Genomic DNA, 27,457 nt, shown 5'->3' with positions numbered 1-27,457 from the left:
AAAAAAAGGAACTAGAACTTAAAGATTTGGAAAATTTTCAGCCTATCCATACTGCAAAAAATGAAAAAGTATTTTTGGAAGAGGACACTAACAGTATTGCAAAATGACCATTTGATAAGGAGATTAATACCTAAGCCACAGACCTAAAGCATCCATCTCAACAGAAGCCAGGTGCTGTTCTTCAAGACATGGAAAGAATAACACTACCACCACCACTACCACCCTCTACCAGAGTAAATTAGAAATCATCAGAGCTGCCACTGCCATCATAGAATCAGAGTGCAAGAACTCGGGGGACAGAATGGTTTTGAAGGGTGAGGCTGACTCTTTCCTGTAGCAGTCTAAACTAAGACAATATGGGATCTTTCTTCACTCAATGGAAGAATCTACATTTTAATTTGTTCATAGTTTTATAAAAATTTCCATAAAGCAAACTATAACAAATATATTAAAGTACGTATGTTACAGGCCATAGATACTGATCGTAATTCAATATTAGAGATAATTTTTAAATGGTCTGAAACATCTTAAGACTTGAAAATTAACTGATCAAAGAGCAAAAATCACAAACTCCATAGAAATTAATAAAAAAGTAAATACATTAAAAATGTACAAAACACAGCAAAAGCCATATTTAAGATAAAAATTAAGGTCCTTAAATCCTTTCATTATGAAGACAAATGACTACAACAGCAGAAATGTATTTATCTTAAGGTTTTGTGCTTTTTTAAATTTTTATTTATTTATTTATTTGACACAGAGAGAGAGATCACAAGTAGGCAGAGAGAGAGGGGGAAGCAGGTTTCCCGCTGAGCAGAGAGCCCGATGTGATGTGGGGCTCAAACCCAGGACCCTGAGATCATGACCTGAGCCGAAGGCAGAGGCTTAACCCACTGAGCCACCCAGGAGCCCCGTGTTTTGTTTTTTTAAAGCACAAAATTAACCAAAAGAAAATATAAAGAGTAAATAAATAAAAATAACCGATATAATTGGTGATACAGAGAAAAAGTAGGAGAATTGATAATTCCAAAAGATGTTGTTTTAACTGCTTAAGGATATAAAACAAATATTAACAAGACTGGGAACAGAAGAAATGTATGACTTCCTAGAAAATACAAACAGCCCAAACTAAACCAAGTAAAAAACCCAAACTGACAAATTACCAAAGAAAAGACTGGAAAGGGGACTTTTTTTTTTTTTAGGATTTTATTTACTTATTTGAGAGAGAGAGAGATCACAGGTAGGCAGAGAGGCAGGCAGAGAGAGAGGGGGAAGCAGATTCCCCACAGAACAGGGAGCCAGATACGGGGCTTGATCCCAGGACCCTGAGACCATGACCTGAGCCGAAGGTCAAGGCTTAACCCACCGAGCCACGCAGGAGCCCCAAGGTGACTATTTATTTATTTATTTATATTTTTAATTTATTTATTTGAGAGCGAGAGAGTGAGAAGGCAGGTGGAGCCCATCCCCAAGCTATAGGAAGAACGGAGGGAGAGGGACAAGCAGACTCCATACGCTGAGCATAGAGCCTGACGTGGGGGCTCAATCCCATGACCCAAGATCATGACCTGAGCCAAAATCAAGAGTCTGACGCTCAAATGACTAAGCCACCCAGGTGCCCCAGGTGACCATTATCTTAAATAATACACCCAAAAAAACCTTTAAAACTGAGTTCTAACAGTTAAGGAACAAGTAATTACAATCTTATTTAAATTATTTCATACCAAATAAAAGATGAAATGTTTCCCAATCCATTTCATGAAACCAGCAAAACTTTATTACCAAAACTTAATTAAAAAACAAATGCTGAAACTATATACCTTTCTAATTATTTCAGTTACTATGGCTATATTAAAAATAAATAAATAAATAACCCTAGTACTTATACTGACCAAGACACCACTTACTTTGCTCATGAATGTGCAATTTAAACAGGTTTCAGAGGAGATAGCTTGTCTCTGCTCCACTCAGTATCAACTGGGGTGGCTCAAAGGCTGGGGGCTGAAATTAAAAAAGGCTAATTCACTAACACATTTGGTGGCTGATGCAGTCAGATGAAACCCTGGCTAGTTTCAAATAGCTTCTGTATGGTGGCTAGGTTCCAAAGGTAAGCGTCCTGAGTCAGCCAAAAACAGTACCACCTATTATGACCCAGCCTAAGTCATATCAGCTCCTCCACATTCTATTAATCAGTTCAAAGGCCAGCCCAAGTTCAAGAGGAGGAAATACTCAGTTTCTAAGTGGCATGGTTCTAGCAGAACATGGACGACCACAAATACTGTTGAAACCAGTGTGCAAAAATACCATATGCTATAGTCCACCTTCTGGTCACAGGAGTCCACATCCCTCCACATGCAAAAAATATATATACTTGGGGCACCTGGGTGGCTCAGTGGGTTAAGCTGCTGCCTTCGGCTCAGGTCATGATCTCAGGGTCCTGGGATCGAGCCCCACATCGGGCTCTCTGCTCAGCAGGGAGCCTGCTTCCTCCTCTCTCTCTCTCTCTGCCTGCCTTTCTACCTACTTGTGATCTCTGTCTGTCAGATAAATAAATAAAATCTTTAAAAAAATAAAAAATAAAATAAAATTTTATATATATATCTATCTATCTATCTATCTATATATATAGATAGATAGATAGATAGATAGATATTTTCCCTCCCCCAATACCCACAAAACTATCTCAGGCCTGATCAGGCTTGAGATCCAGGTACGGATGAACTTCTTGGGTACAGTTCCTTAAATATAGCCCCTTGAGTACAGTTCCTCTTCATCTGAAAAGCTGTAAAAAAAAAAAAAAGTTTTCTATCTCCACAAACATGAATATACAATGATGGAGCAGGCATACGTCCATAACAAGTTTAAAACCCAGTTGGGGGACACCTGGGTGGCTCAGTGGGTTGAGCCTCTGCCTTGGGCTCAGGTCATGATCTTGGGGTCCTGGGATCGAGCCCCACATTGGGCTCTCTGCTCAACGGGGAGCCTGTTTACCCCCCCCCCCCGCCTGCCTACTTGTGATCTCTCTCTCTCTCTCTCTGTCAAATAAATAAATAGGAAGATTTTAAATAATAATAATAATAAATAAAACCCAGCTGGGCGTATGGTACTAGTTCCTCAACTAAGGAATGATCCATGTGGCTCACGTCTCCCCATTCTGGGTTGTAGGTTTCATGGTAACTAGCCATGTTCTTGGCATGCTTCTTGACTGTACAACTTTGAGATCCAACGGGTTTTTTTTCATTTTGTACTGTCTCTGTGCCTTTCAGTCTAAATTGATATAATCCTTTTAAAAAACTATGTGGATCATGAGAATGAGAAAACAAGCCACAGACTCAGAGAAAATATCTGCAGAAGACTCATCTGATAGAGGACTACTACCTAGCATACACAAAGAATTCTTAAAACTCAACAATAAGAAAATGAACAACCAGATTAAAAACTGGCAAGACCTGCATAAACATCTACCAAAGAAGATATACAGATGGCAAATAAGCATATAAGAAGATGCTCAATGTTGTATGTTATTAGTAAAATGCAACTACTATGCACCTACTAGAATGGCCAAAATCCAGAAAATAACTACACTGCATGTTGGTGAGGATATGGAGTAACAAGAAATCTCATTCATTGCTGGTGGAAATAGAAAATGGTACAGAAACTTTGGAAGACAGTTTCCTCTAAAACTAAACATGCTCTTGTAATACAATACAGCCCTTGGTATTAACCCAAAAGAGTAGGTTTATGTCCACACAAAAACCTACACAAAACCTTTATAGAAGCTTAATTCATAACTGCCAAAACTTAGAAACAACCAAGATGTCCTTCAGTAGGTGAATGGATAAACCATCTACACAACAGAATATTAGTATTTAAAAGAAATGAGCTGTCAAACCATGAGAAGACAAGAAAGAAGTTTAAATGCATATTCTTAGTAAATGAAAGAAGGCAATCTGACAAGGCTATAATACTATAGGACTACAGCTGTATGACACTCTAAAAAAGGCAAAACGATGTAAACAATAAAGATTAGTTTGTCAGGGGCTGGGGGGAGGACTCGATGAATAAGCAGAGCACAGAAGATCTTAAGGGCAGTAAGAATATTCTGTATGACACTATAATGGTGGATATGTGTCATTATACATTTGTCTAAGGCCACAGAACATACACCAAGAGTGAATCCTATTGTAAACTACAGGCCAGGAGTGATAATGATCTGTCAGTGCAGCCTCACTGATTTTAACAAATGTGCCACACCAGTGTATGAGAGGGACAGTATTTGGGAACTCTGTGTTTTCTGCCTAATTTTGTTCTGAACCTAAAACTGCCCTTATAAAGTCTTCTTTAAACTGTATAGACTTCTTATCAATCAATTCATAATCCACTCCATTAGAAAAAAGCCACACCCATAAATTTCATATTAACTCCTTAAGCTTCCTATAATGTCCTAAGGGACAGTGCTCTTAAAATTCTTAGAGAACCTTTTGCTTAATAAAGATCTATGAAGAACTGCAGATCCTCAGGTCCTTAAAGAGACTACTGTCTTTGTGAAGCATGACATTAAATTTCCTGAAGCCTCAAAAAAGAGTTTATAATCAGTCCCTTGGCTTCATTGTTAAGTGACAATACTCTAGATTTGATCTCTTTCCATTAGACTTTTTTCTTTTTTTTTCTTTAAGTTTTTATTTTATTTTTAAGTTTTTTCCCCATTAGAATTTTTTTAATTTGAGAAATGTCTGCCATCTGGAGAAACTAGAAAAGAGTTTTATTTTTGAACTCAGTAAGTTCTGGTTCCTTCATATTTAACAATTCTTTCCTTAGTTTATCTTTCTTATTCCAATCAGACTACTTTAACAAAATGTCAGAGTGGCTTATAAACAACAAAAATTTATTTCTCACAGTTCCAGAGGGATACTAGAACCCCAAGATTAGGGTGCCAACATAGGTGGGTTCTGGGGAAGACCCTCTTCTACACTGAAAACTGCCAACCTGTCACTGTATTCTCTCATGGTGGAAGGAGCTAGTCAGCTCTGTGGGGTCTCTTTTATAAAAGCACTACTCCAATGGATGAGGGCTCCAGTCTCATGACCCTAAGCACCTCCCCAAAGGCCCCAACTGCAAATATAATCACATGAGCATTAAGATTTAACCTAAGAATTCTGGACGACATAATAAGCATTCATACCATAATACTCTCTCCTATCATATTTTATTACAAGCAGCAAGAAATAGCCAGAAAATACCTCCTGAAAATACCTTTATCATACAAATCATCGTTATCATGGAAGCTATTTCCTACTTTCCACATTACCATAGGTGACAATGTTGCTGAACTTTCTAGCCACATATCAAGGATATTTTCACTAACTCCAAATGATATTTCTTCACTTTTTTAAAAAACTTCACAGACTTCCTCAAGGGCTATTAGGTTTCTACCAACAAGCTTTTCAAAACCCTCCCATCTCCTGCTCACTGTCTAGTCCTAGTTTGGCTTTAGCTACTGCTACATTTTTAGGTTTCTGTTACATGGCACCCCACTTCCAAATGACAGAATCTATTTGTTTCTATAACCGCATAACAAATTACCCCAAAATTTAGTGGCTTAAAAGAATATTATTTACTTCACTCAAGAATCTGCAATTTGGGCAGGGCTTTCTACTCCACTCAAAGAAGATATAAACAATAACAAAGAAGTATAGATGCTTATAACAGATATTAGTGTATATATGAGGGTCACAACGGAGTTAGTGATGGATTCCAACTGGGAAATAATAGAAAAAGTAATTCTGAGCCAAAGCTGGGTGCTGACATGAGGAGGAGAAGGAATTTCAAAACAGGGGATCATACATAAATAACTGCAAGTGTATTCATATAAATAAGTCCACTAAGGAAGAACAGAAAGAAAAGAACTAGTTAAGAGTTGAGGCTAAAAAGTAAGGCTGGAAACAGACAATGTTTCTATAGAAGTGAGAGGCCTGGGATCAAATCAGCTCAAACCATGGGGAGTAGCAGCTACGGGAAACTACTGGGAACTGCGAAGAACTACAACTACTTAAGAAAGGCCCCTAAGTTGTAAGAAAGAATGTCGAGAAGTCCTGTCATAGAGACAGGCTATCAAAAGATAACACTTTAGTGGTAGCTGATAGAAAAGCCACCAGTAAGAAAAGCAAGAAATGTCTTCAACTGAACAGCCAGGTCAGGCTGGAGTTCCCTGTGCATCCTGTATCGCTAATTCAAACACCCAACCTTTTCCTTAGAGAGAAAGAAGGTTGTTCCCACTATCTACTTAACAGGCAGAGGTAGTAGTGACTATGAGAATTTCAACACAATTTCTCTCCAAACAGTCAACAGAAACTCATGAGGCTTGCAGTTATTTATATAGACTGGATTATTCTCTCAGGTTCATGATGAAAAGCATAAAACCTGGAAAAGAAGGTGATATTTCTGTCTCTTCCCCGGTCTATGTGCACATACGAATCTCTCTCTCTCTTTAACCTACCAGATTTCTATATAACCACAGATTAATAGCTTACTTCAAAGCCACCAGAAGCCAAGAGCATGAACTTTAAACTAAATCCTGACTAAATCTAGTACATGTTTTCTCCTTAAAAGTGAAGTTTTTATTTGGCAGTGGCACTTTTTGGAATTGAAGTGAGAACAACATTTAAGAAAAGATTATTACTCTATAAAATAAACACTATCTTAGTGAGCCTTCCTTTCCAGACAGATACAAAATCTAACTGCACTCCCTGTCCCTAAAGGAGTCATGATAGCAACAGAAGATCCTGTCAGTTCTTATAGCTCAAGTGGACAAGAATTATAGTGGAAACTTCAAACAGAATCACTGGTGCAACAACTGTAGCCGCTAAGATAAGGATTTCAAGTAGATATGTATAGAGAATGGAAGCAGGAAAAATTGTCTCACCTTAAGCTGACAAACCAGAGCACTACTCCCCGTAACCTAAACCTTATACTTAAAAACAACCTTATATAAAGCTTACATAGAATCTAATCAGATAAAAAAAAATTTTTTTTAAAGATCTGGATTCAGGCAGGTCTAGCAGAAGTTGGTAGGTCTCTATTTTACTGTTTCAACACAGATATGACTCAGTTATTTATCTGCGTTTTTCTGATTTCCGCTCCTGTAACCAACAGCCTATACTGTTGTACTTCTGTTTAAAAAAAAAAAAAAAAAAAAAAAACATCCTCAACAAAGTAGAGACAGAGGAAACAGCTCAACTTCGTAAAGGCCATACACGAAAGACCTACAGCTCTACAGTTAATATCATCCTCAATGGGGGAAAATTTTTCCTCTATGGTCAACGAAGCAGGGATATCCATTCTCACCACTGCAATCTTACACGGTACTGGAACTGGAAGTCCCTAACCTCAACAATCAGACAACAAAAAGAAATTAAAAAGGTATCCAAATCAGCAATGAAAAGTCAAACTTTCACTATTCACAGATGACATGATAGTCTATGTAGAAAATGCAGAACAGTCCGCCAAAAAATTGCTAGAACTGATACACAAATTTAGCAGAATCACAGGATATAAAGTCAATGTACAGAAATCTGTTGCATTTCTATACACCATTAATGAAGCAGCAAAAAAAGAAATCAAGGGATCAATGCCATTTAAAATTTCACCAAAAACAATAAGATACCAAGAAATAAACCCAATTAGAGATGTAAAAGATCTGTACTCTGAAAACTATAAACACTTATGAAACTAAAGAGGACACAAAGAAATGGGAAAAAATTCCATGCTCATAGATTGGAAGAGCAAACATTGTTAAAATGCCCAAACTACCAAAGCAATCAAACCTTTAATGCAGTCTCTATCAAAGTATCACCAGCATTTTTCGCAGAGCTACAGCAATCCTAAAATTTGTACAGAACCACAAAAGACCCTGAATAGTCAAAGCAATCTTGAAAAACAAAACTGGAGGCATCACAATTCCGGACTTTAAGCTCTGCCGGTACAAACACAGACACACAGATAAATGGAAGAGAATAGAGAACTGAGAAATGGACCCACAGCTATATGGTCAACTAATCTTCCACAAAGCAGCAAAGAATATCCAATGGAAAAAAGTTTCTTCAACAAACGGTGCTCAGAAAAGTGGACAGCAACATGCAGAAGAATTAATGGAAACCACTCCCCTTTCTTACACAAAAAGAAATTCTTACACAAAAAGAAATAGACAAAAAGAAATTCAAAACGGATGAAAGACTGGATGCCTGGGTGACTCAATCAGTTAAGCATCTGCCTTTGGCTCAGGTCATGATCCCAGGGTCCTGGGATCAAGTTCCACATCTGGCTCCTTGCTCAGCAAAGAGACTGCCTCTCTCTGCCTGACACTCCCTCTGTTTGTGTGCACTCGCGCTCTCTCTCTCTAACAAATAAATAAAAGCTTAAAAAAAAATAGGTGAAAGACCTAAATGTGAGACAGGAAACCACTGAAATCCTAGAGGAGAACATACTTCTTTGACTTAGCTGAAGCAACTTCTTACTAGAACTAAAAGAAAGACTATGGAATGGGAGAAAATATTTGCAAATGATGTATCTGATAAAGGGTTAGTATCTAAAATCTATAATAAACTTATCAAACTCAACATCCAGAAAACAAATAATCCAGTTAAGAAATGGGCAGAAGACATGAACAGACATTTCTCCAAAGAAGACAACCAGATGGCTAACAAACACAAGAAAAAATGCTCAACATCACTTATCATCAGGGCAATACAAATCAAAACCACAATGAGATACTACCTCACACCTGTTAGAATGGCTAAAATTAACAACACAGGAAACAACAGGTGTTGACGAGGATACACAGAAAGGGGAACCTTCTTACACTGTTGGTGGGAATGCAAACTAGTGCAGCCACTCTGGAGAACATTTTGGAGGTTCCTCTAAAAGTTAAACGTAGAACTACCTTATGACCCAGCAATTACACTACTAGGTATTTACCCCAAAATACAGATATAAAAATATGGATTCAAAGTGGCACATGCACCCTGATGTTTAGAGCAGCATTAATAACAATAGCCAAATTATGGAAAGAGTACAAATGTCCATCAACTGATGAAGCAATAAACAAGACATACTATATATGTGTGTGTGTGTATATATACATATATAATGGAATATTACTTATCCATCCAAAAGAATGAAATCTTGCCATCCGCAACAATGTGGATGGAGGCAGACAGTAAGCAAAATAAGTCAGTCAGAGAAAGACAAAGACAGTATAATTTCACTCCTATGTGCAATTTAGGAACAAAACAGATGAACATGGGGAAGGAAATAAAAAAAGAGAGGAAAGCAAACTCGAAGAGACTCTTAATTACAGAGAACAAACTGAAGGTTACTGGAGGGGAGGTGGCTGGAGGGATATGCTAAATCTGTGATGGGTATTAAGGAGGGCACTAGTTGTGTTGAGCACCAGGTGTTATATGTGAGTGATTAATCACTAAACTCTACTCCTGAAACCAATATTACACTATACTTTAACTAGAATTTAAGTAAAAATTTGGGGGGAAAAAAAAATCTAAGAAAGAAAGAATCTCACGACCAGCAACTGGTCAGGGCCCCTATGAGGGCAGTGCCTTCATGGCAGCATCTTGTAGGCTCCTGACCTGGCTGCAGCTAGAGTGAGGAACACTGGATCCAACAATCACCAATCAACTGTAAATGAGTTGGCAGAGTATATGGAACTGCACAGAGCCACGATATACCAGGAGCTGCCTAGAACTGCTTCCTTGGCAGGGGCTGTAACCATAACGAGTTCTACACACAGAGTCTAGAGTATAGTATAATATATTCTATATAGAGAGAAGTATAGTATCTTCTCAGCTCTTAAGACCCCAACCCCAAATCAGAAGGAACAGAAAAATCCCACTTACCAACTTGCTCCATTAATCTACTCTGAAATCTACATTAAGTTATCTTTTAATTGGGCCGTCTGGGTAGCTCAGTTGCTTAAGCAACTGCCTTCGGCTCAGGTCATGATCCCGGAGTCCCAGAATCGAGTCCCACATTGGGCTCCCAGCTCCATGGGGAGTCTGCTTCTCCCTCTGACCTTCTCCCCTCTCATTCTCTCTCTCATGCTCTCTCTCAAACAAATACAATAGTTACCATTTGCACTAGATGATTAGAATCTTGTGTAATTTATTCTCAGGAGTGAACAAATATATTTTGGCTACTGGCAAAAGGATAGACAAGCAGAAAAAAAAAAAGCAATTGCGTTTGGCTGGTGACCTGGGTAGGAAGAGGTTGGAAGAAAAAAGAACATTCCAAACTACAGTATTAGACACGTACTACAAAGCACACTCTCCCTCAATCAGCTTAAAGATTCTCAAAAACAAATCTATTTTCTGCAAAATCTTCCTAAGATACCTCACAGAACTGCAAAACTCATTTTGGAGGCAAGTGGTCTAACAACAGAGAAATAAGAAAATGGACACTGCACAACTCCTAGAAGAAAACATAGGGGAAAATCTCCTTGATATTGCTCTTGGAAATCATTTTATATGACACCAAAAGTACAAGCAACAAAAGAAAAACAAGTGGGACAAATTCAAATTAAAAATTCCTGCTCAGCAAAAGAAACGATCAACAAAATAAAAAGGCAACCCATAGAAAGCAAGAAAATATCTGCAAACTACATAAGGTAATGGGTTACTATCCAATAGGAACACAAGGAACTCACAATTTAAGAACAAAAAACTATTTTTTTAAAGATTTTATTTATTTATTTGACAGAGAGAGATATCACAGGCAGAGAGGCAGGCAGAGAGAGGGGGAAGCAGGCTCCACACTGAGCAGAGAGCCCAATGCAGGTCTCGATCCCAGGACCCCGAGATCATGACCTGAGCAGAAGGCAGAGGCTTAACCCACTGAGCCACCCGGGTGCCCTAGCAAAAAACAATTCAATTTAAAAAATGGGCAGAGGACCTTAACAGAAATTTTTCTAAAAGACGTAACAAATGGCCAACAGGTATATGAAAAGATGCTCAACATCACTAATCACTAGGGAAATGCAAATTAAAACCACAAGGAGGTAACACCTCACACCCATTAGAATGGCTAGCTAACAAAAAGACAAATAACCATTTTGGCAAGAATACAGCGCAAAGGGAAATCCTGCACACTGTGTGATAATGTAAACTGCTGTGGCCACTCTGGAAAAATGTATGAAGGCTCCTCAAAAATTTTAAAATAGAAATATCATACAATCTAGCAACTCCACTTCTGGCTGTTTATACAAAGAAAACAAAACACCAATTTGAAAAGATATATACACAACTATCTTTACTGCGGCATTGTTTACAACAGTAAAAATATGGAAGCAACCTAAATGTCCCTGAAAACATAAATAGTTAAAGAAGATGTGGTAAATATACATATACAATGGACTATTACTCGGGCTAAAAAAAGAACAAAACCTTGCCATTTGTGACAACATGGATGGGCACAGAGGGTATTACACCAAGTGAAATAAGTCAGAGAAAGGCAAATACCATATGATTTCACTTTTTGTGGAATCTTGAAAAGTGTATATGTATACATTTTTGTTATATACATATATGTATATATATTCATACATGCATATATATACACATGTGGGAAGGCAAACAAACAAAATATACATGCATACATATATATACATTGATGAGGGCAAACAAACAAAACAGAAACAGACTCACATATACAGAGAACAAATGGGGTTGCCAAACTGAGGGGCTGTAAGGAGTTGGCAAACAGGTGAAGGAGATCAAGAGATACAAACTTCCACTTATAAAATAAGTCAAAGAGTACAGCATACAGAGTATAGTCAATATTTTAATAATGTTGTATGTTTACAGATAGTGACTATACTTATTGTGGGCATTGAGTAACATATATAAATGTTGAATCACTACTGCTTCCTGAAACTACTACTGTGTGTCAGTTATACATATAAAACATAAGTATATGTATATACACATATACATATATAGTTACATATGTGTGTGTATATGCAGACACACATGTATACACAACATAGTATTATTCAGCCATGAGAAGGATATCCTGTCACTTATTCCAACATGGATAGATGTACTAAATGATGTAAGTCAGACAAAGAAAGACAAATACTACATAATCTCATTTATATATAGGGTATCTGAAAAAAGCCAAGCTAACAGAAACAATAGAACAGTGGTTGGCAAGTGCTATAAGGTGCTGCAAAGGGCTACAAGGTGGGGGAAATGAGAAGATATTAGTCAAAGGTATAAACTTCAGTTATAAGATGAGTAAGTTCTGATGATCTAATGTACAGTATGGTGACTGTAGTTTAAAAAAGTGTATTATGTATTTGAAAACCACTACAAGAACAGATCTTAAGGGGTACGTGGGTGGCTCAGTTGGTTAAGCATCTGCCTTCAGCTCAGGTCATGACCCTGGGGACCTGGGACTGACCCCCACTGGGCTCCCTATTTGGGCGGGGGGGGGGGTGCGGCGGGGGGAGTCTGCTTCTCCTTCTTCCTCTGCTCCTCCCCTCCGCTCACGTGCACACGCACACTCTCTCAAATAAATAAATAAAATCTTAAAAAAAAAAAAGAATGTATCTTAAATGTTCTCACCACACAGACACAAAAATAGTGACTATGTGAGGTGATAATGGGGTTAACTAACCCTACATGGTAGTCATTTCACAATATATATGTATCAAATCATTACACTGTACACCTTAACCTTACACAATATTATCTGTCAATTGTATCTCAATAAAGTGGGGGGAAAAAGAAAATGATTAACAGAAAAACAGGTGTCTATAACACACAAATAATGAGCAATTAAAAATGTCCATTAATTTTATAAATTTATCCACCTGTGTTAAACCTGTTTGCCTTCACTAACTAAACATTAATTTAGAAGATTATCTTCTTGACTGTAGGTTCCTAAATGTATACATTCAAAACCATGCCATACTAGAAACTGTCTGGCTATCCCACACATTTATACATTTCTCAGATCTCAATAATAATAGCATTTTCTTGTAAGCTTCTTTCACCTTAAGTGTCACAAAAAGTTATTGATACTTTATTTTTTATTTTTTTTTTTTAATTTATTTGACAGAGAGAAATCACAAGTAGACGGAGAGGCAGGCAGAGAGAGGGGGCGGGAAACAGCAGCGAAAAAAAAAGGATGAATTGCAGAGTAAATAGTAAAACTGACAGGACTTGGCTTTGCATAGCATATAAGGAATGAGGGTGAGAGAGCTTTCAAAGACAGACAGCTGACCCTTAAACAAGGTGGCTTGAATTGCACGAGTCCACCTACATGTGGATTTATTTACAGTACAGTAATGTAAATGTATTTTCTCTTCCTTATGATTTTTTTTTTTAAGATTTTATTTATTTATTTGACAGAGAGATCACAAGTAGGCAGAGAGGCAGACAGAAAGAGAGGGCGAAGCAGGCTCCCCACTGAGCAGAGAGCCCGATGCAGGGCTTGATCCCAGGACCCAGAGATCATAACCTGAGCTGAAGGCAGAGGCTTAACCCAGTGAGCCACCCAGGCACCCTTTCTTTTACATTTTCTCTACCTTTCTGTATTGTAAGAATACAGTATATAATACATATAACACACAAAATATACTTTAATCAACTGTTTATATTACCAGTAAGGCTTCCAGTCAAGAGTAGGCTATTATGAGTTTTGGGAGAGTTAAAGTTGTATGCAAATTTTCAACTGCTTGGTGTCAGCACCTCTAACCCCCACATTGTTCAAGGGTCAACTGTATACAGTTTATACAGATACATACACACACACACACACACACACACACACACAGGAAACTATAAAACTTAATTTTCAAAAGTAAAAAAAATTTAAATATATAATGTAATATATCAATTGCTTGGAAAGGATGGCTGAACCTAATTCTCTACCTCTGAACTAATACCCTTTGCAATATGACTTCATAGCTCTTCCCATCAAAAGGTATTGTCTATTCCCTTATTCCCTGAATCTGAGTTGGCTTTTTCACTTGTTTTACCAAGAGTCCAACAAAAGTGACACTGTAAGTTCTAAGCCAGCTTTAAGGCTGTACTTCAGAAGTCCTTCCAATTCTGCTACCTTGCTTAGATCCCTGAAACTGTCACATGAATCAGTCCAGGTCAAGCTGCTACAGGATGAGAGAGACACTAGGCCCAATTGCCCCCAATGCCTCAGCCAAAAGCTCATCACCTTCATAACACAGCCATCTAGTTAAACTAGCTGAACACAAATACATGAAGGAGCCAAGCTGAGACCCAAACCATCCAGCTGATCCCAGCCTGATCTCACCCACAAGATGGTGAGCTTAGTAAACGGGTGCTTTTTTAAGCCACTACACATTGCCAAACCTTAGGGGAAAGTTTCCTACACAACAAAAGACAACCAATAAATCTATCTAAGCCTTTCAGAGATTTATACTGGCCAGCTAGCTAGATTTAGTGACTGACAGAGTGATTACAACCGGAGTAAAGTCGAAGAGCAATGAAGGAACACCAGACATCAACCAGGCCTCTGCCTATACATTCTACACTAAAGCTTTCCAGTTGATAGAACTCACCCACAGAGACAGAGCTTTCAGTCAGGCTCCCATTCAGAAAGGAAACCTACCAGAAGTATATTTATTTATTCAGTAACAGAAGAAAACTCATGTCAGCTTCCAGTAATCATCAATGTATCATTTACTCTTAAAAACAAGTCTGAAGAATTTCCAAACATACGAAGAAAACTAGGAGCAGGTAAGAGGGGAAAAAAAGAAAAAGAAAAATAAACTATTTTCAGAGATCATTCCCAAAGATTAGTCCCAAAGAATATTCAGGGAGAAGACAATGTAAAAAAATAAATTCTAACTAGTATCTTTACACAATTTTAAGATAATATATCTATAAAACATGAACAGGATACCATAGAAACAAAGAACACTAAAGGAACAGACTTCTTTGAAAATAAATGACTGCTAAAAACATTTTTCAAAAGAAGGACTGAAAAATAAAGACAAGGACATAGAACATACAGCAAAAAGAGAGAAAAATATAGAACAAATGACACAAGGAATGGAGAATAAATCTAAGAGATGCAGCATCAGACTAAGAGAAGTTCCAGAGAAAGGCAAGAAAATACACAGAAATAATCAATGTGAGACAGGAATCCATCAAAACCCTAGAGGAGAACACAGGCAGCGATCTCTGACCTTGGCCACAGCAGCTTCTTACTAGATACATCTCCAGAGGCAAAGGAAACAAAAGCAAAACTGAACTATTGGGACCTAATCAAGATTAAAAGCTTCTGCACAGCAAAGGAAACAATCAACAAAACTAAAAGGCAACCCACGGAATGGGAGAAAATGTTTGAGAACGACATATCAAATAAAGGTCTGGTATCCAAAATCTATAAAGAACTTATCAAACTCAACATCCAAAAAACAAAAAAATCTAGTCAAGAAATGGGCAGAAGACATGAACAGACATTTCTCCAAAGAAGATATACAAATGGCTAACAGACAGATGACAAAATTAAGATCAGTATCTAGACATATTCTTTAGATTACTGAGCATGAGTTGTATAAGGAAAATAACTTAAAACATTCCAGGAAGGCAAGAAATAAGCAGGCATCAAGCTTCTCAACAGCACAAAATTCTAGAAGGCAATATGGAAGATCTTCAAAGTTCTGAAGGAAAAATGGTTTGAACTTACATTCTATAAGCACAGGTCCGTCAAGTATAAGGATCAAACAAAAACATGTTCAGACACTTAAGAACCATAAAGTTTGTTATCAGGCAATGTTCTGAAGATACTGAAAATGTTATTCAGTAAAATGAAGTGAGAAACAAAGAAAATACAGGATCTAAGAAACAGATCTACCCCAAGATCATAGCAAAGAAAAAAAAAATTCAGAATGACAACTATGCAGCCAACCTAGAGAATAACAGATCGATCCCAAGTGGATCAGAAAGATAAAAGGCTCTAAAAGGACTATCACCCAGAAGAAAGTGGATTTTTATAACCCAGTATGACAGATAAGGCAAATAATTTTCAGAATGAAGATTATTCTTCTGTGAATCAGAAGGGAAAAACTGGTCCTAACGGGTCCTAACGTGAAGAGGAAAAATAATACACAAGAAAGTCAAGGTTTAATCATAAAGAAAATTAAAATATTGCATAATTTTGAGAAATTTATGTAGTATAAGAAAAAAATCCATTTACCTTGATCCCAGAGGCACTATCCTTAGGGTGATGACTCTGGACACAGACAAAGAAATATAATCATAATTTACACTATCTGGTTCTGTATTATATAATCATAATAAGCTAAATAATAGTTATATGTTGTTTACTGGTTTCAACTTTTAGAATAAACTGAAAGCATGCAGAGTTAACTACAATTACATTATAACACTAATAGAAATTATTCATATAGTACTTATTATGGACCAAGTCCTGTTTTAAATGCTTTACACATATTAAATTATTTAAGCATCATAATAATCTTGTGAAATAAGTACCATTATTATCCCCATTTTACAGCTGAGGAAAGTGAGACACAAAGAGATTGAACAGCTAGGATGTTCTATGGCCTGGATTTGAAACCAGGCATCCTGGCTCTAATGTCTACATTCTATTTTTTTTTTTTTTTAAGATTTCATTTATTTATTTGTCAGAGAGAGAGAGGTTGCAAGTAGACAGAGAGGCAGGCAGAGAGAGAGGGTTCGGAATCAGGCTCCCCACCAAGCAGAGAACCCGAAGTGGGGCTTGATTCCAGGACCCTGAGATCATGACCTGAGCTGAAGGCAAAGGTTTTAACCCACTGAGCCACCCAGGTGCCCCTAATGTCTACATTCTTAACAATATTCTACTCCCTTCTTTAAACAGAATGTAACTATTACCAACTGATACTTTTAAAGTAAATAGATATCTGACAGAAGTTAAAAGGCAGAAAGGAGGTGAAAGAGTTGAAGTAAAGGGTATAAGTGATATCCACACTTTTAGAAGAGATAGTGCTAAAAGTTAATGGAACATGAAATAGAGGTTTAAGTATACTGGAATTACAAAGATAAAGAAAATAACATCAATAATATATAACGATATAAAATTTTAAGTAGCACAAGGGTAGCATAAATGAACTAAACCCTCATCTTTAATGGCAGGTCATCAATAGTTCTTGCCTTAGATTATGAATCAAGAAACAGTAATTTGAGTATACTATTTTAAATTATAGAGACATCCATTAGAGGACAAAAATAATTAAAATTTGCTTGCAGCATTTCAGATAGGCTAGTATAGTACAGCATTTAAAAGTGTTAAGTTCGGGGTGCCTGGGTGGCTCTGTAGGTTAAGCATCTGCCTTTGTCTCAGGTAATGATCCCAGTATCCTGGGATCAAGCCCCACATCAGGCACCCTGCCCTGCGGGCAGTCTGCCTCTCCCTCTCCCTCTGCCCTTGCTCATGCTCACACATACGCACTCTCTCTCTCAAATAAATAGAAAAACAAATAAAGTCTTAAAAATACATATATATAAGCTCTGGATCAAAACTTCCTGGGATCAAAGCCCAACTCCTCTACTTAGTATTAATAGCATTACTGAAGAAGTGGCTCAGTTAAGCGTCTGCCTTCAGCTAAGGTCGTGATGCCAGGGTCCTGGGATAAAGCCCCACTTTGGGCTCCCTGCTCTGAAGGAAGCCCGCTTCTCCCCCTCCCACTCCTCCTGCTTTCATTCCTGCTCTCGCGGTGTCTCTGTCAAATAAATAAATAAAATCTTTAAAAAAAGTTAGGGGCGCCTGGGTGGCTCAGTGGGTTAAAGCCTCTGCCTTCAACTCAGGTCATGACCCCAGGGTCCTGGGATCAAGTCCTGTATCGGGCTCTCGCTCAGCAGGGAGCCTGCTTCTCTGTCTCTTCTCTTCCTGCCTCTCTGCCTACTTGTGATCTCTGTCTGTCAAATAAATAAATAAAATCTTAAAAAAAAAAGAAAGTTGCTCACTCTTCTCGATTTCCTTATCTGAAAATGGTTAGCTCATTTGGATATTATGATTAAAAGTTAATACTTGGAGGGACGCCTAGGTGGCTCAGTTGGTTGGATGACTGCTTTCGGCTCAGGTCATGATCCTGGAGTCCCAGGATCGAGTCCCGCATTGGGCTCCCAGCTCCACGGGGAGTCTGCTTCTCCCTCTGACCTTCTCCTCGCTCATGCTCTCTCTTTCCTCCTCTCTCTCAAATAAATAAATAAAATCTTTTAAAAAAAAAACAAAGTTAATACTTGTAGAGCATTAGAATTGTGGCTAGCCCATGTAAGTAAGCCCTAAATAATGGTTAGGTATCAGCTATGAATTAGAGGAAAGGACACATGAACAAACATACATGCACACAAGTTTACAGTTAGTTCCCAATTTACTCAGCCAAGTATCCAAAATCTTATCAGCAGGGATACAGACAGAGCAGGAATACTGGTAGAGCATCTCAGCACTGCTTCTACTGGCCTCTGGAGTCCAGCACGACCAGCAAGAGAGAAGCATAGGGTCTAGCAATATTCAACAAGCTGAACTGTTATGGTTCTACTCTTCTTTTATGCTCAGGGCTCATATCACCATTTTAGGAAAAACCACACCTAAAACAAGCCATATCCTTTAATGGGAAGAAATTACAAACATCTGGGTTCTTGTTGGTTCTTGAGCCAAATCCAGTGCCAATAAGGCTGAAACTTTATCCAAGTGGAGAAAATAGAATCAATATCCAGATATCCTGGAATATCCTTCCTTCCCACAAGTTTGTAGTGTTTGGAAAAACTGTTTCTCCATAGATTGCCTCTAAGGAGTAGAACTGGGGTTCTGATCTCTGTAAAAAACACTGAAAATCATGGCCCCTATATCTCATTAGCTCACTAGGAAAAAAGGGCACATATAAAAATATGACGAAATTTACAACACAGACAAGATAAAGGGAATGGAATAAAAGATACAGAATTTTGCAAAATGAAACTGAGTAAAGAGAAGTCAAAGAATTCCAAGGAAAAGGAATACAATGAGCAAAAATATGGAAAGCAACAAAGCAAAAGGAGAGCTTGTCAATATAAGTACTTCAGTTTGACTGAGAGAAAAGATTTATATGAAACTACACTGCGAAAGGCCATGGAGAACCTGCAGCCTTTGCGGGTATGCAATAAGCAGAGATAATCAAGGAGTACGGTATTTCAAAGTTTAATCTTTCTTTCCACATTTTTCTCTCTAGATGACTCAATGGTCTCATACTCTTAAATATTATCTCTATGCTGATGACTTCCAGACCTCCTTCCTAAACTTGTCTAATACACCCACATGATCCTAGGCAGTCTTGCTCAGCATGGATGTCAAGGAGGCATCACAAACTTAGCACATGCCAAGCTTAACACCTGAAAATCCCCTGTCAAACCTGCTCCTCTAGAGCCACCTACATTCCCAATTAATGGCAATTTCAACCTTTAGTTCCTTGGGCCAAAGACCTTCAAATTATCTTGGACTCTTCTTTTCCTTTCACACCTCACATCCAACCCATCAGAAAATTCTGTTGCCTCTACTTCAAATATTCCCAAACCAGAATACCTCTCACTATTCCTGCTATCACTGAGGTCTGAGCCACCACTATCTCTGACCAGAATTGGTATCAACGATTCTAACTTATCTCCCTACTTCCCCTTGCTCCTCAATATGGGTACCACAGTGGTTCTGTTAACGTGTAAGTCAGATCATTTCACTGTATGTTCCATTCAGAGTGAAACCACACTCCTAACTGTGACCTACAATCTGTGTCTTCCCACTCAAATCTCTCCTCTTGCCTCCTATTACTAATCTTCCAGCTCACTCTGTTCCTCCCCAGCATTCAAACATGCCAGGCACGCCTGCACCTTCAGGTCCTTTGCACCTGCTGTCCCCTTTGCCTGAAACACTCCTTCCCCAGATATTCCTTTCCCACTCAAGTCTTTATTTGAGTGCCACTTTTACAGAAGGGCTTTCCCAGCCATTTTATCTAAAATGTCAAACTTTCACCCTTGATAATCCTTTCATACTCCCATCATTTGTTTTTCTCCTTTACAGTTATCATCATTTAACACACTATTATTTTGCTTGTCATTCTTCTATTCTTAGACCAGGAGTCATACATATCTCTTTGTTTGTTGATTACCAAATCCTTAGCACCTAAAAGTCCTTGATACATAATAAGCACTCAATAAATATTTGCTAAATGAATGAAAGAACATGACAGTACTGTATAAAATCCATTAGAAGAAGTTATAGTTAGAATACCATATTCCCCAAAAACTTTTGTTGACTACCAACCATGATGCAAATCTTTTGCAGGATACAAAGATGAAAAAGACAATGATGAAAAATAGACACAATTAACTATAATCCAAAATAGCTGTTCATAATTTTCATGTCAAAGTTACAGAGAAAGTGGTATAAAAACTCAAGAGAAAATTCTATTGCTAAGAGACTACTGCACTAACACAGGCATCAGGTGATCAGGCACGATACTAGACAGAGCGCAGTAACAATTGAAAGGGTCAGATGTGATAATGATCATAATAATGGACAGAAATAGTAGGATTTGGTGACTAGCTGAATAGGGAAAGACATGACCACTAAGTGTCAAACTTAGATAACAAGAAGAATAGAGGTGCCATTTAGAAAGGAAGGAAGGGATGGAGGGAGAGAAGAAAAAAGAAAGAAAAGAAGAAAAGGAGGAAAGGGGAGGGGCGAGGAAGGAAGGGGGAGAGAAAAGAAAGGAAAGAAAAAGAAAAAAGAAAAGAAGAGGAAGTTTAAAGAGGATGGGGAAAAAATGGTAAGTCCAACATTAGACACATTTTGTTTGAGGTAACAGCAGACCACATAAGAGAAAATTTCAGGACACAATTCTAGATTCAGAGCTGTGACTCAGGGTTAAGAAATACAGACTTAAAAGTTATTTTCCCACAGAGAGATAACTGAACTGGAAAAGGTAGGATTTTTAAGCAAAAGACTAAAGGCAAAAGCCACGGGAAATAGGCAAACTTATAGACAGGGGAAGGAAGAGGTACAAATGAAGATGACAGAGAAAAACTTGAAGGGAAGAAATAAAACCAGGACACCTCACTATTTATAGATAGATAGATAGATACATAGATATACCTATACAGATATATAGGTATATAGTAGCCACGGCTATAAAAATTTATCCTAGCTTTTAAAAAATAACAAGTTACCATCTATTTTCATGTTTAATAATGTTTATTAGGTACTCAAAATCCCAGATGAAATCAAAGCAATCTTTCAGTTCACACTTATCTTAGAATTGTCAGACTGGTACAATAAGACATTTTCCTGGTAACCTCTGAAACAAACAAACAAACAAAAAAAACAGCTGTACTTTTGCACATAAATGGAGTGTGGATGTAAGATAAAGATAAAGATAAGAGAAAGAATATGATGCAAGACTGTCACCTAGGAAACCACTTAATATCATTGCAAACTGCTCAGCTTTATAATGTAATTTAACCTTGCTCTGCATCTGCCCAGTTCTATATATAAGAAGTATTCCATATATATTCATTTATATCGATAGCAAACAGGACAAGTTACAAAACATAGAAATAGGTAAATTTTAAATAATTGGCTGAGGGCAGAGAAGGGAAATGGGAAGTTTAATGGGTACAGAGACCCAGTTTGGAAAAATGAAAAAGTTCTAGAGACGGGTGGTGGTGACAGTTGTAAAATGTGAATATACTTACTGCCACTAAATTATACATTTAAAATGGTAAATTTTATGTTATGTATTATTTTTCTACAATTAAAGAAACAGCAAGTTCACCTCATATTTTGTGCTACAAGTAAATTGTTAATTCTCCAGAATACTGTTTTATCAGTTTTTATTGTTTTAAATCCTGCGTCTCTGAATTCATAACTATAATTCAGTAATGAGAAAATTTTGATCCAAAATGAAACTGACAAAGGAAAATAGAGAACAAGATGAAAACAGGTTTCTTTTTTTAGCATTTTTACTTTTTATATTTTAAGTAAGTCTATGTACACAGTGGGGCTCAAATTCAAAACCCCAAAATCAGAAGTTGCACACTCCACTGAATGTGCCAGCCAGGCACCCCCCAAAGCAGGTTTTTTAAATTCAATATAATTTTTATGATTTATTCTTCCTTAGTTTATTTTGCTTCCTTAGCTTCATATTAAAGCTAGAATAAATTTAGCAACAATATACCAATAAGCCAACCATCTAAGTTTTTAAAGGCTGAATTAAAAAGAAATGTTTCAAAGAGGCAAAATTTAAAATGTACTCAGTACTACTAGTGCCAAGAGAAATCAGCAACAGACATATGGGAATGAACGATCTTTAGCATACAACAGCTCAAGCAGTCACTAAATAAACAGGAAATACCCATGTTATGTAGTATCTGGTCAGCTCTCTGTGCCCATGATTTTTAACTCTGTCAGAGCTCTTCTCACTGGCACTTCCACTGTGGTACAAAACATATTAACAAATCTCCTCCATTTGTAGTCCAAAACCTTGTTATCCCTCCTGAAAATGATGCAATGCTTTACAACCATCCAAATCCTATTCACCCTTCAAGAAGAGATCTCATCCTCTTGAAATCTTTTACCAGCCCATACACTGATCTCTTCATTGCACAATTCTCATATCCTCTGTAGTCTAAATTAGTGCTTCCTGAACTAACTGTAGTGAAAATTTTTCTAATCCATTTTGGACTAATAGTTTCATAAAACGAAATTACCACGAATTTTTTAAACATGCAAAATAGAAGTAACATTTTTAATTATAAATTCAACAGACATAAAATTACGGTCAATTTTCTTTTTTTGAAGATTTTATTTATTTAGCAAGCTAGAGAGAGTGCACATACACACAAGTGGGGGGATGGGTGGAGGGAGGGAGGGAAACAAAGAATCTAAAACAAACTCCACCACTGAGTGTGGGACCAGACTCAGGGCTCAATTCCAGGACCCTGAGATCATGACCTGGGCAGAACTCAAGAGTCAGACACTTAACCAACTGAGCCACCCAAGCTCCCACTAACAAATTTCTATAAAAGTTTCTAAAGCTAATTCTCAATTTCCATACTTATATTCCAGCACAGTGGTAAGAGTCAGTGCACCAGCATCAGCCTGCAGTCTGCACTTCAAGTACCACTGATTTAAACAACTCAAGGCTTCAATGGACCTCTTCACTATACTAGATACTGGAGGGTAATCAAGGAGGTACATACCATAGGCTTTTTCTTTAAAACCACAAGTTTACCTCTATTTTGCGGGAAAGAACAGTATGAATCAATGATAAATAATACAGATAAATAAGCTTTGTTTCTGTTCAAAGGAAAAAGATCACTGAATTCTGGAGTAGTGAAAACAGAACACTTAAAAAAAAGTGAAATCTTAAATCACCTTCTGTATTTAAATAGGACTCAGATACGAAAAAGATGGTAACTCTAGAGAGTGGAGATTACATGTACAAAGGCAGAGGAGTGAGAATCAACAATGTATGTTGATAACACAATGAACTGTACAGCTCACACTAGATAGTCAAGCACTGATAGGCAGGAAGTGAAAGCCTGGCAGAGTTACATAGGGAAAAACAAGCAATGCATCAAAGTTTCTCAAGAAGCGCCACAACAGAATTAGTGTTCTAGAAAGGTAAGCCAGTACTGGTATCAAAGTTGGAGTGGAGCAGGTAGAAATTCTTCACTGGCAGGGATCATACATTATACCTTTTTACAAATCCTATAGAACCTAGAGAAGTGCTCAGCCATGGTGGATAGCAAATGCATCTTCCTTAAGCAGCACATGTTAAAAAATAATTAAAATTCTATTAGAAGTACTAATTGAAAATACTCTATCTTTACTTCACCTAACGCCTGAAGATTAAAATAAAAAACAATGTATAGATACTTAAGCCTGTATAACAGTAAAGAGAACTCAGCTTGGAAAGAGTTGGTCATTGGCCAGCAAGAGATTTCAACAAGTTTCTGATAGACAAAAAGTAGATAGGAGAATACTAACAGCTTCAACAGAACATAATATATTAGAAGGAAGTTGCAACAGAGGTGACAGGTGACCTGCTCACTGGAAGCCCAGTGAGATTCTAAGTTCAGAGTCACTTTGTTCCCTAAGGAATATAAGGAATGGGGTGAGAAGAGTGGCTAAGAACAGATTAATTGAAGACCTCAGTAGAGAAAAACTGTGCCTATCAAATACACCACCTACCCTCCTCCTCCAACTACACCCACAAAGCATACAAGGAGCCTAATATTTACCCCCAGCTAAAAACAGTAAGAGTATAATTCTCCTTTGCAGCAAAGATGGCCATCTGTTGACCAAAATTCATACAACTCCTCCTACAGTATAAAGTTGTCCCTAAGAAGTAACTGCTTAGCCAAAAATAGCATCTCTCAGACCCTCCTGAAAGTAGGTAGGTACATGTGACTAGTTTTAGCTGATGGAACATAAGGAGAAATAATGCCATTTATTTACCAAGGCAATCAAGTGCCTTCTCCATTCTTTGCCCCTTCTAGTAGGAGAAGACAGAGAATCACAGGCATTTTAAAGATCACAGAACCTCAAGACAGAAGGAATTCTCAGCAGGCAGAGAAAAGCTGCCTGCTGAAAGGAAGGTCCTCACTGAACCATTAAATAAGTAAAAACTATTTTATTAAAAATGGAAATTTTCAGGTTTATTTGTTTCAGCAACCTGTACCTTATTAATTAGAGGCCTTCTCTTAAAAGGAAAAAAGAGAGGGAGGAAAAAACATCATCATAAAAATTAACGTTACACTATGGTTTTAGTGACTGAGACAGGCGTTCCTCTTTGTGGCATTTGGAACACCAGCAGCCTCACAGCTTTCTGTCCATCAACACTAAAGGAAAGATTGCCAACTGGCATGGTCCACCATACATACATATTAAGATGACAAACTAGGCAAATGGAATAGGAGTGATATGAATAATCAGGACCAAGAGGTCAGATACGGTAGACTGAATTGCTCTTGTACCTTATCCTGTAAGGTTACAGGCAACCGGCTCATGTTCTCAGTATTCTGCCTTGAAATTTCCTTGCCCAATACTAACTTCATTAGTCACATCTGCTGTCTTCTATGTTACTACAGACAACAGTTTTATCAAATTTTTTTCTACTACATAATACAGTTTACCATTTTTTCCAGCCTTCTATAATAGTTTTCTTGTTGACTACCCAGTCCCAAAACAAATGACACATATTTTAAATTTCTGTTACAGCAACACTCTACTTCTAGGTATCCATTTTATATCAATCAGTTTTTAATGCAAAATAAGCAAGCACAAAATCTCAGTAGCATACATAAAATAAGCATATATTTCTCACTTAGAAATAAATTTTTTAGGTGAATTGAGGAAGCTCTGTTTCACACTGTAGGTCAAGTTGACATCTTCTCCATGTCTCTCCATCAAGGGCTCAATGGCTGCCAAAAAAATGACTGGGACATGTTTTATTATACAAAGGCTGGAAACTCCCTGGGTGACAAATTAGAAACATTTAATGCCTCCTGGTGCAAAGTCACTTCCTACATTCTCTTAGCCAAACAAGTTGTGAGACCATGCCTAAAATCATTAATGGGGGTAGAAGGCAAATTATACTCTTCCTTTGATAGTGGATGAGAGAGAAGTAAGTGCTGAACAGTTATCTAATCTGCCATAATCTACCCTTCTGTACACAAAAGAATGTGACACTGTGCAGCAAAAGCTGATTAATCTAAGAACCAAGAGAAAAACTAAACTCATAATTAATTATCAAATATTAGTCAAAAGATTGGGAAAAATGGAGGAGTAATTAATTGAACTAAGTCTTCATCTTTTGTAAGAGGAAGCAGACAGACGATGTTTAATCAATCAAGGAATGCAGGAGAAGCATGTCATTTAAAGTTACCTGAAGAACAAAACACCCATATAGTTTAAAACGTTTGTTTCTGGGAGTAGGCCTGACAGTGGCAGGCAAGGAATGAGAAACTGTTTCTCATCAAAAGTATTTTGCTGTTGTTGTTACCATGTTCATGCATTACTTCAGTTAAACAAAAAAAACAAAAACAACAACAACAAAAAAATTATGAACTTTCTACTAGAAACTTCTTGCATAAAGACTAGATTTTAGAAATGTTAAAATCTTCCTGTATATAAAGTAAATATCATGAAAGAAACTGTATCCTTCAAGTGAATGGAAAATTTATTGTATTTTCTTTGTGGTATAAAATTTGAGTTTTCCTCACCCCACTGCTCCCCTACTAATATTCAATATAAGTAGTAGTTCATATTCCTAAAGAACCCAGTTAAGAGCCAACAAATTTTTATATTGAAAAATTTATTTGATATCACTGTGGTTTTTAAAAATACTTAATTTGAGAAAAGTTACCTGTAAAATTGAATACTTACAGGATATGCCACTACTCACAATATAAGGAATTGGCACAAATAAAATCCACTAAAGAATGTATTATACAAATAACAAAAGGAAAGCAGAAAACAAGCACTAATATATCATTTAGACAATAATTAACTCAGACTGGGGACAGAAAATATAGGTCACTCAGGTCAAGAACTGCAGCCATGACAGACATCACAATCAAACATGGCACTCTTCCCAGTAGAACAAGAGAACAATCTCAAAATCCAAAATCCTCAACATAGTACTCCTCAGCATCTAAAACTGATTACAGTCGGCCTGGCAAGTGAAACCCCTTTGCCCTGGAGCAAAGAAACTCTCCAATTAATGTTATTGTATGAAAATATTCACTTCATTTCTCTTTTTCAGCACCTAATAGGCTTAAGAGATTTTCCCAAAGGATTAAATATTAAATTCTGCAATGAGAATACTGCAGTAACTGATCATTAAGTATACAGGTCTTCATGACAAAGTCTTACAGCTATTTAACCTGGAATGACCTGGAAAAGTCTAGTGGGTATTCCAGCACTAGGAAAACCAAAGAAACTATCTGAAGCCTAGTCAACAACTATCTAAAAGGTCAGTTATCAACATAGAGCATTTTTGTTCAATACAGAGTGCAAGACACCTCTGCCTAAAAAGTCACTGAGCCATGGTACCCACTCTACTGGATAGATTTCAGAGTAGTTGCTGGCCCACACCCTGTTCTGAAGAAAGCTTCCCCTCTTCATCGTAATCCCCATATCCATCTGTACAAAGAATCAGCACATTACTCCATCCTCCTAAATTCAGCTAACTGGACTAGGGCAATGTGAAAATTAATTAATGGAAACCTCACTAAAATAGAGTCAGAGGTTCCACAAAGGAGTTCTCATGCCCTACCACTCATAATCAATTGCAAATCCAACAGGAAGAGATGGACCCCACAGGTGGATACTACTCCACTGTCCTAGCAAGAGTTTGAAGAAA

At 37.4% G+C, this 27,457-nt stretch overlaps 1 long non-coding RNA gene across 5 annotated transcripts in view; it reads right to left on the bottom strand.

The window, feature by feature from the left end:
* LOC116591315 overlaps nucleotides 1-27,457 on the bottom strand; it is an 86,407-nt gene that overhangs the window by 51,591 nt on the left and 7,359 nt on the right. For 4 of the 5 annotated variants that reach the window (XR_004285942.1, XR_004285941.1, XR_004285944.1 and 1 more), the window contains exons 2-3: nucleotides 2,675-2,782; nucleotides 1,908-2,001 (exon numbers count right to left, since the gene is read on the bottom strand). This is a non-coding gene — a long non-coding RNA (uncharacterized LOC116591315). Of the gene's footprint in view, nucleotides 1-1,907; nucleotides 2,002-2,674; nucleotides 2,783-16,251; nucleotides 16,288-27,457 lie in introns of all 5 variants that reach the window. The other variant, XR_004285943.1, reaches the window with a different exon arrangement.

This window comes from Mustela erminea, chromosome 5 (assembly GCF_009829155.1).
Source record: "Mustela erminea isolate mMusErm1 chromosome 5, mMusErm1.Pri, whole genome shotgun sequence".
Lineage (NCBI taxonomy): Eukaryota > Metazoa > Chordata > Mammalia > Carnivora > Mustelidae > Mustela > Mustela erminea.
Note: the sequence above shows the minus strand (reverse complement) of the source record. Positions and strands in the feature narration are given on the sequence as shown.